The following is an 8,696-nucleotide window of genomic DNA, read 5'->3' as shown; positions in this document are numbered from 1 at the left end:
TCACCTCACGTCATACCTTCCTGTTGTCACAGTTCAGCGGTAGAAGGATGAGCTGGACATTTCTGGGCTTTGTCTGCTCCGCCGTGTCTACGGGATGACCTTCAGGTAGAACCTTCGACTCTTCGTGGGCAAACAGGTGTCGGGTGAGTGGTCAAAGAAAAATATGGCCATTGACTTCCGGGGATTTTCTGGTGTCTTTGCAGACCTGTGAGTGAGGCCGAGCCATTCATACCGCCAGCGTTCCCATCATAGCCAGGCTGGCCTCCGCCCCGCAACCCCACACGGACCCTCCGCATGCTGACCTGTCTTCAGAATCCTGAGGAAATTAGAGGCAGACCAAGCGTGGAAACCACAGAGGAGATGCCTACTGACATGAATTTCTGCCAGGTGCCCCAGCGATTGGGAACAGATCGGGATGGATCGTGGGAGGTGAGGAGAGATGTCCTGGGTTCAACGTTTCTTAGCTGGATTGTAGACAGTGGCGTCCTGTTCCTAAGATTGATTCTCCAGCTAAGAGTGAAGCGCAGAGGGCTGAAACCCCAGCATCCCCTCGTCTTCCCACGACGCGTTCATTGGGCTGCTTCTTGGGTTGAGGCTTATCTGACCATCTAGGACTCCTTGGGGTGTCCTGTTTCTATTTAACCCAAAGGACTGGCAGAACAAAAAAAGAAAAAAAATAGGTGCACCCATGTCTAGCTTGGTGAAGCAGAGATTGTGTGTATGTGTTTCTTTGTGTGTATCTGTGTGTGTGTGTTACGGTAGTACGTGTGAAGTGCAGTCTTCAGGGGCATTGGGGAATTTGGGCAGCTGCCTTACAAATACCTATTACAGCCCTCCCCAACTGTGTATCCAGTTTACACATTTAGGTGACCCGAAGGAGTGGCCTCTAGATCCTCTCCTCCCTTCCTCCAGAAAGGAACGGTTCAGTGTCAAGGTAATAGCTACACAGCATCCTCTTTACCACACATGTGTACAAGTCCCCAAGTCTTTTGACTTTCTCTCCTAGTTCATAGATGCACATTGACTCCTCAACACTGAGTATCTTAATTCAGTGTTGTGTGTGTGTTTGTGTGTGTGTATGTTTGCACAAACATATATTATTTTCTGTGTATGGATGTTTTGCCTGCGTGTGTAGCTGTGTTCCTGTGCATACAGTTCTCACACAGGCCATAAGAGGGCATCGAATCCCCCGGAACTGGAATGGACACCTGGAACGTGGGTGCTGGGAATTGAACCCAGATCTCTACAAGCCAGTGCTCTTAGCTGAGCCCTCTCTCTAGCCTGAAGCCGAGTATCTTAAAAGAATCATTTGGATATGGTGGATTTAATAAAATATGCCACAGAGTTGATTTCATCTGTGTGTAATCAATACGGCTGCTGGAAATGTTGAGGTGACTCTGTGGCTCCCGTGGTTTTTTTTGCATTGGAGATCTCTGCTCTGGAGAGTGATCATATTCTTGCCTCGTGCTTCACGGTGGCGACACGCCTGCCAGGTTTACACCATGCCTGTCACCTCTCGCCTGTGATGCTAAAGTCATCACTGGGTTTAGGCGTCACCATCCCCAAAGCCTACCTCGTGCAGACCTGGCAGCCCCTCCTTTGTGTAGGTTAGCCGCCATTCTCAAAGAGGAAAGCTGTAGCCCTAACTGCCCCTCAGAAGGCTGCATCTAAGTCTTGGGTGCTGCTAAAGGCAGATCCTGCACCATCACATCTTTGAGAGGCACATGCTGGGTGCCATCAGACCAGCCTTGTACGTTTGAAGATCTTCATGTCCCTACAATTACTTGCGTGACAATCCATGACTCGAAATTGAAAACTCCATATCCTCTCCCCTACCCCCGAGTGCCTCCTTGTGATTCAGATGACAACTGGTTTCCAGACATTATGGCTGCTACTGTCTCCTCCTACGCAGAGCTCTTTGCCGGTCCCTGAAACCGTGGCTCTTCCTACGGCACACCTCCATCCTTGCTATCCCACAGTCCAGTTCAAGCTTCTCACTTTCGCTCTAAGTTGCTGGACTCTGATCAGCAACAGACATTGCTAATTAGACAATTACTCTCACAACAGCCATTCCCAGGGACATGTCTAACCTGCTCTTCCCAACAGTCTGCTTTGTATATATTTCTAAAAATAGTCCTCTATAGCCCCATACTTGAGTCTTTATGTTTGCCTTTTGGCAAGTCTGAGTTTCTTTAAGAGTAAAAACCCATATAGTGTCGAGTTTCAGGGACTCAGCACACATACAGACATATACAGCGTGGCTGAATAACTGTTTCATCTTTTTATCAATGAAAAAGAATTCATTTCTGGCCTCCTGGTGACGGGGTGATAGAATTTAATAGATGGTGAGTTATTTTTTTTATAAATATGTTGTTTTCCTTTATGCCCCAAAATACATTTGGAAATAGGTGTTTTGTAAAAAGCTTAAAACATAGTCTAAGGGGTGGGGTAACTAAAAATGTATGTTCTGCTTGTCAGTGTGAATTTACAATGAGTGTATTGTTACAGAGGTTGGTGTCCTTTGAGGATGTGACTGTGGACTTCAGCCAGGAGGAGTGGCAGCACCTGGACTCCGCCCAGAGGCACCTGTACCAGGAGGTGATGCTGGAGATCTACAGCCACCTCCTGTCAGTGGGTGAGCGCGGCCGGCCAGGGGTCTGAGATCTGGGCCCGCTTTCCTTGTTTCTCTTTTTGAAACGTGGTGGGATGTCAGGTCTTTGGTGAACGTTCCCCTTCCTTTGCAGTGATGTTTCGTTCCTTCTTGGTTAGCTTTGTGCTGCCAGTAGTGAGTTTGACTCAAGGAGCCTGCAAGGCTGACTCCCACACATATGTCATGGTATGTGTCACACACACACACACACACACACACACACACAGTAGATGAGGGGTGTATGTGTATTAAGGTTTTATTACTTTATGTGTATGCATGTTTTACCTCTCCTGTCCCTATACCCTGTGTGTGCAGTACCTGTGGAGACCAGAAGAGGGCATCAGATTCCTTGGAACTGTACTTAAAATTTAGCTGCCACGTGGGTGGTGGGAACCAAATCTGTGTCATCAGGGAGAAGAACAAACGGTGTGTTCTTAGTTTATTCTCCCCTCGCATTCTACATCCCTACTGTAGTTCTCGTCTCTCCTCTCCTCCCAGCCCCTCCCCCCTCCTTAGTTTACCTTAGTGTGCGTTTTATTGTTGGGAAGAGATATCATGACTGCTGCAACTCTTTGGAAGGAGAACAGTTTCAGGTTCAGTCCATTCTCATCATGGCAGGAAGCATGGCAGCATCCAGGCAGACAGGGCACTAGAGGAGCCGAGAGGAGACCGTCTTCCTCAGGCAACCAGGAAGAGACTAGATTCTGCACTGGGTGGAGCCTGAGCTTAGGAGACCTCAAAGCCCGCCTGCTCAGTCGCTCACTTTGTCCGACAAGGCCACACCTCACAGTAGTGCTACTCCCTTCGGCCAAGCGTTCAAACACACGAATCTATAGGAGCCAGACCTATTCAAATTACCTCACCCCCTCTGCCTCAGATTCACTCACCCATAGCAGGTTTGCCAGGGATATCGACCAAATTCGGCATCACAAGTTAGAATAAGACCAGGTACATACCCTCATATGGAGGCTGTGTGATACAACCCAGTAAGAGGAAAAGGGTCCTCAAAGCAGACAAGAGTGAGAACCAGCTCCCACTGTTAGGAAGCCCACAAGGTCACCTACCTACACAACTGTGACATTTGCAGAGGACCTAGGTCAGACCTGTACAGGCTCCTGGTTTTTGGTTCAGTCTGAGTCCTGTTAGTTGGTTCTGTAGGCGCTGTCCTTGTGGTATTCTTGACCCTTCTCGTCTTCTTCAATCCTTCCTCTCTCTCTTCTGCCTGGGTCTCTGCATCTGCTCCTGTCCGTTGATGGACAGAGCCTCTGCTGACAGTTATTCTGGGCTCTGGTCTATGAGTCTAACAGAATGTCATTAAGAATCATGGTGTTGCCTTTTTGTTGTTGTTTTGGGTTGTTTTATTTTGGGGGGGGGTGGTTTGGTTTGGTTCTATCCTAGGCCTCGGGGCTCTCCAGCCTCTGGTTCCTGGCCTTCCAGACAGAGGCAGGTGTGGTCTCCCTTTTATGGTTTGGGTCTTGAGTTGGACCATTGGTTGGCCACTCCCACAAGTTCTGGTTGGCCACTCCCACAAGTTCTGGGCCAGCCTTTCCCTAGCACATCCTGCAGACAGGACAAGTTGTAGATGGAAGGTTTTGTGGCTGTGTTGGTGGGAGCCTCCACTGGAAGCCCTGCCTGGCTACAGGAAAGAGCTGGTTCAGGTTTCATATCCCGAGTTACCAAGGGCCTTCCCTAGGGCCACCCTGTAGATTCCAGGGAGTTTCCATTGCACTAGGTTTGCAACAAGTGTTCTTAGCCACTGAACCATCTCTCCAGCCTACCTCCTCTGTGTGTGTGTGTGTGTGTGTGTGTGTGTGTGTGTGTATGCATGTGTGTGTATGCATGTGTGTGTATGCATGTGCGTGTGTGTGTTCATGTGTGTGTGTGTAGTAGTAGTAGTAGTATTTATTTTAAACAATAACACTTTGGGAGTGTACTGTATTACCCAGGGTGAAATACTTGCTTAACATGAGTGAGGCTCTGCTTTGATCCTCACCACCACAATAAAGAAAAATCAACTAAACCAAAAAACAAACGAGAAAAGGGGCAACGGACATATTCATGCATTCCTCCAGAGCTCACGACATCTTTCCTGCAGTCTGTTCTTTGGGTCTTAGCTGTCCACCAGCCATGCTGCATAATGGCCTCCTGTATACCACGTCTGTATGGCCGAGTCTTGGATTTGTTGCCCAAACCAAGTCTTCCCCAGAAACCAGCTTAGTGATGCTGGCCACTCACAGAACTCCCAATTTCTCACCTAAAGTGCGAGCAGCGTAGATGTAGTTCTGGGGGAAGGGGGTATTTTGAGTTCATGGGTCCAGTGTACAGATGCCTGGCACACATGGGCGTGTGCACGTGGAGTTCGCTATAACGAAGGGCTGTGTAGTGCTCCTCAGCATCTTCATCTGTAAATGAGCGTGGCTCGGATTTCTCGCGGTCCGGATTCAGTTCTGTGCATCTCTCCTCCGTCCTGTTCACCGCCCGCTGTCTCTTCCTCCCCTCTACAGGTAAACTGCAGCTGGACACACACCATCAGCAGACGTCTGCGAAAGCTTCGTTTCTAAGTGATGCCGCCAGCGAGGTCACGAGCCGTGGCTCCTGTTGCTCCGTTTCAGAGAAATTGTGGCAGGACGGTCACCCTGCTGCAAAGGCGGATCAGCAAAGCCAGGTCGTAGCCATAAGTCCCGGTGCTTTCGCAAACCAGGAAGTCCTGAGCCTACGCAGTGCTTGTGACTATGAAGAAGCTGGAGAACCTACTCTTGTGGAACCCCACCTCCTTCTTACACAATATGTACCCCCACGGGCAAATAGTGACAGTCAAAGCAATACCGTAGAGCAGCTTAATGACATTACCGGGTCTCATCAGCTTTTTACACAGGGCCCCTCTAACGGTGTGTGTACAGTTCCTCATCAAAGAGAGAAGTCGTACAGTGAGAGTCAGTTTGGAAGCATTCTTCCCCCTAACCCTCTACTTACGGATCATGGAATTCACTTTCAAGACAAAGCAGTTGTGTATACTGAATGTGGGAAGGTCTTCACCAGCGAGACAGCTTTCTGTCAACAGCAAATAACTAACAATATGGAGACATCTTTTATCTGTCACACGTGCGGGAAAACGTTTCTTCACAAGTCTAAACTGACCTCCCATTCAGAAACTCCTAGAGAAGAGACACCCTATGAGTGTCCTGACTGTGCCAAATCGCTGAGGGGGACGTCCAGCCTGCAAGTGCTCCGTGGAATCCAGACAAAAGAGAAACCTTACGAATGCCACGTGTGTGGGAAGTCATTCAGTTACACATCCCACCTAAAAGTGCACCTCCGGACACACACTGGTGAGAAGCCGTATGCGTGTTCTGACTGCGGGAAGGCCTTCAGCCAAAAGTCAGTCCTCACCATACATCAGAGAATTCACACCGGGGAGAAGCCTTACACGTGCAGTGACTGTGGGAAAATGTTCGTTTGTGCGTCCGACCTAACAAAGCACTGTCGGTTTCACACAGGGGAGAAGCCCTACGAGTGCCCAGACTGTGGGAAATCCTTCAGCATTAAATCTAACCTGCTCGCACACCATCGAATTCACACCAGTGAAGGACCTTACAAGTGCTTCGACTGTGGTGAATCGTTCAGGAAGATCTCCCAGTTGAAGGTACACCATCAAATCCACACTGATGGGAGGTCTTTTGTATGTTCTGACTGCGGAATGGCCTTCAGCCAAAAGTCAGTCCTCAGCACGCACCAGAGGATTCACAGTGGAGAGAAGTGTTACCCATGTACTGACTGTGGGAAGTTGTTTCTTTATGCTTCCGATCTGAAGAAGCATTGTCGGTTTCACACGGGGGAGAAACCTTACAAATGTCATGACTGTGGGAAATCATATAGTGTGAAGTCACACCTACACGTGCACCATCGAATTCACACTGGCGAGAGACCTTACAAGTGTGATGACTGTGGGAAGTCATTCCGAAGAAACTCCCACCTGCAGATGCATCAGCAAACTCACACCGGTGAGAAGCCTTACAAATGCTCTGACTGTGGGAAGTCATTCCGGAGAGCATCCCACCTGAAGGTACATCATCGAATTCACACTGGGGAGAAACCTTTCGTGTGCTCCGAGTGTGGAAAGGCTTTCAACGACAGGTCAGTTCTCAGCACACATCAGAGAATTCACACTGGAGAGAAGCCTTACATATGCAGCGACTGTGGGAAAGCCATGTCTTCTAAAGCCAATCTCAAAGAGCATCAGCGAATCCACACAGGCGAGAAACCATATGTGTGCGCTGAGTGCGGGAAGGCCTTCAGCGATAAGTCGTCTTTCTACAGACATTGTAAAATTCACAGTAGGGCCAAACCTTTTGTCCATAACAACGGTGAAAAGGGTTTCCTGCAGAATTCACAGGTGACATCCTATGAGCAAACTCAGAGTGCAGAGAAACTATAGCGATGCTCTGCCTTTGGGAAAAATCTGTCGTTGTGTGTCAGCTGAAAGATATTGTCAAGGTCACACACACTACCGTTGCTGAAGCTGTGGGACATCGGTCCTCAACTCTAGGTGTACCATCCATGCAATACTGAGAAGAGACATGCATTGTGAATGCAGAAAGTCCCTCAGAATCATGTCATTGCAATAGACCCAAGTCATCACGCCAGGCCCTCATCGGATCATGTAAAAGAATTTTGTAGAGCCAGCTTCTCATCCATTCCCCTCACCAAAATATCCCCCTTGGTGTGAATGAAAAGTGATTTATCACTTATCGAAATGAGACTAGAAAGATACGATACTCGGTTGGCAAAAATCTTTGTCTTCTGCACACCAAGGGCAGACACACATAGAACACGCCACAGGTGTCTACACACAATCTATACACAAACGTAACGATACAAGCCATAGTTTGTGGTTAAAAAAAAGAAAAAGCTATGCATTGCTTGTCTAAACATAAATATATGTTCAAGAAATATTAATGAACCAGTGGGAAGAAGCACAAATACTGTACTGTAGTGGGTATTTTATGGACTGTGTTTCTTTGCATGTTGAAGAAATGGTGACTAACTATTTGAGACCTTCTAAAGTTAAGGCTACAAGGTTTTGAAGCTTTATAGAAAAGTTTATTAGAAATGACATCAACATTACATCAATTTTTTTTTGTTTAATGTGGGATTATTATTATTTTTTTTTTTACGTGAGACAGGGTCTCACTATGTAGCTCAGGCTGTACCAGAATTGTCTATGTAGACCAGGCTGGCCTTGAACTCACAGAGATCTGCCTGTCTCTGCCTCCCAAGGGGTAGGATTAAATATGTGCACCAGTATGCCTGGCTGGGTAGTAATATTTTTATTTTCATTAATTTACATTCTGGTCAGTCCTTTCCCTCCCTCTCACCTTCTCTTCTCCCCCCCCCCCACCCCTTTTCTCCTTAGAAAAGGGGAGGCCTCCCATGGATGTCAACTTACCTTGGCCCGTCAAGTTACAGTGGGACTAGGTGGATCTTCTGTTGAGGCTAGACAAGGCAGTCCAGTGAGGGGAGAGGGACCCAAGGGCAGGCAGCTGAGTCAGAGACTGCCCCTGTTGAAGGGGTCCCACACGAATACCACACTGCGTATCTGTTACTTGTGTGTAGGATGCCTAGGTCCTTGGCAGGCATGCTCTCTTGGTGGTTCAGTCTCAGCGAGCCCCTAGTGGCTCAGGTGAGTTAATTCTGTAGATGTTCTTGTGGTGTCCTTGACCTCTCTGTGTTCTTCAGTCCTTCCTACCCCTCCTGTACAAGATGACGCTAATATTTGTAAATGTCACAAAACTTTCCTCGTCTCTGTCTACGAAGGGACAGCTTGCGCTGGGCTTGACCCTAGCATAGTGGCCAGCAGACAAAGTAGCTAGTTTTGACCTCTTAGGCCTTTCACTAGATTTTCTACCACCATGTCCAGTCTCGGGTTCCTGAGGGTGGTCACCTTCAGGGTGCCATTTGAGAGAGACAGAACGCCAGAATGTTCATGAGCAGACACCAGCGCCTGCACAGCCCACCCGTGCGGTGAGATTCGTGCTGCTAAATGACC

The sequence above is a fragment of the Micromys minutus genome (assembly GCF_963924665.1).
Source record: "Micromys minutus genome assembly, chromosome: 32".
NCBI lineage: Eukaryota > Metazoa > Chordata > Mammalia > Rodentia > Muridae > Micromys > Micromys minutus.
Note: the sequence above shows the minus strand (reverse complement) of the source record.